Source organism: Electrona antarctica (assembly GCF_951216825.1).
Source record: "Electrona antarctica genome assembly, chromosome: 2".
Lineage (NCBI taxonomy): Eukaryota > Metazoa > Chordata > Actinopteri > Myctophiformes > Myctophidae > Electrona > Electrona antarctica.
Genome location: NC_136807.1, coordinates 58,150,132 through 58,151,736, shown reverse-complemented (window position 1 = coordinate 58,151,736; position 1,605 = coordinate 58,150,132). Strand labels below are relative to the sequence as shown.

General features: G+C 41.3%; 1 long non-coding RNA gene across 1 annotated transcript; it reads right to left on the bottom strand.

The window, feature by feature from the left end:
* Positions 1–371: 371 nt before the first annotated feature.
* Positions 372–1,259, bottom strand: LOC306941820. Its single transcript, XR_013792216.1, has 3 exons — positions 1,143–1,259; positions 575–728; positions 372–489 (listed from the first exon to the last, which is right to left on the bottom strand). It is a non-coding gene; the product is annotated as an uncharacterized lncRNA (long non-coding RNA).
* Between the last annotated feature and the right edge of the window lie 346 nt (positions 1,260–1,605).

Genomic DNA, 1,605 nt, shown 5'->3' with positions numbered 1-1,605 from the left:
AAGGTATTTTAGAAAACTGATTTAGAAGGCATTTGTAGAAATGTCCTCAGGTGTAAATGGGTTAATTATACATCAAGAATCGCTAAGGTCTTTAAAGATATTATTGCTGCATATTGAGGATTATTTTCTGAACAGAAAAAAAACAGTAATTTTAAATGTCTTGAGCTAATATGGCAAATTTGTTTTCTATGTGAAATACAAACGGTGGCCTGTGTTCAGAATTGTTGTGATCCCTTTTCAGCACTTAAGACAGCTGAAATACTGTGGCATGCTTCTACTTGTGTACATCAAACATCAAATGTGTTGCCAAACACCATTTCAAGTTAGAAAGACAAAAGTACATTTTGAAGTGAATACGAGACTTCAACTTACAACTGGTTCCAGTGGGGCGGCTCCGTCTGCGTCCCGCATGAGGCTGGTCACATTAAGGGTTCTAGCAGCTGATCAGGGTTTCAGGTGGGCAGCTATTCGCACTGGGACTCGCGGTTCCTACACATATTTTTACATTTCAAGATGTTAAATCTCTGTATACGTATAAAGAAATGAAATACATTTAATTCCATAGTTTACATACTTGCATGAGAACCTCCAGGAGAGACACTGGGGCTGCAGGTCATACTCTGCGTCCTGTTGGCTACTTGTGTGCGGATCACTCTCTGGGACACATTTAGTCGGTCCACAGCTGTTCATTCCACAGGAAGGAGTAGGTCCCATGTTTTTGCAGTGGCCTACATTCAATTAAAAAAAACATACCTTTTAGCAAACATAAAAAAATAACTTTAAGCAATAGCATGGTGTGGGCCACAATACATGTCAAACAGCTCAGGAGAAATAAAGAATCACATGACATGCAGAGTCTGGGGATCCCCAGGGGTCCTTGGGGGGGGGGGTTCCAAGGGGTCTCCAGATAAATGATGGATAGTTAAGAACCAAATGGACCCTTATGTTGCTGCAACTGAGAGCCAAATGGACCCTCGCGGTCCATTTTGTTTTATTTGTACACTCTTAGTTATGGTGATCTGTATTCTAATGCAGGGGTTGGGTTGGGGTGCGGTGCAAGGACCCCCAGGGCCCTATATTTCCGATGGCATGCCTTGACATGAAAAAGTTTTAGAACTACAGCCATTGTTACACAACATTACCTCCTCGGTCACTTTTGGGAAGTTTCAGCATCAGTCTGTACATCAGATTGGCAGAAGTCTCTGCCTTTGTGAGCTTCTGACATTGCATGTGTCTTCAAGAAAGAGCACACAAACAGGGGAAGGGGACAGGGAAGGGAAGTTAAAGCAATATGATGCCAAACCTTTGAATGGCATAGGCTAGCATAAGCCTATCATCTCATTGCCTACTTAATTACACATATGTTGTAGTACACCTTGTAAAGGCAACTTGTTTTCAATGTGGAATAACAAAATTCAGGAGCCTAGACAATATTAAAAAAACGATGTGAAATGATAACTGTGGCCTATTTTCAGATTTGTTGCACTTCCTTTCCTTTCCAGTTATAGAGCACCAAAGTCTGACGTCAATATCGGTAGAGGGTGCAAATCCACGGGTTCATGTACTTTTTTATTTGCATTGTAATCCCCATAAAGGGGATTTTGA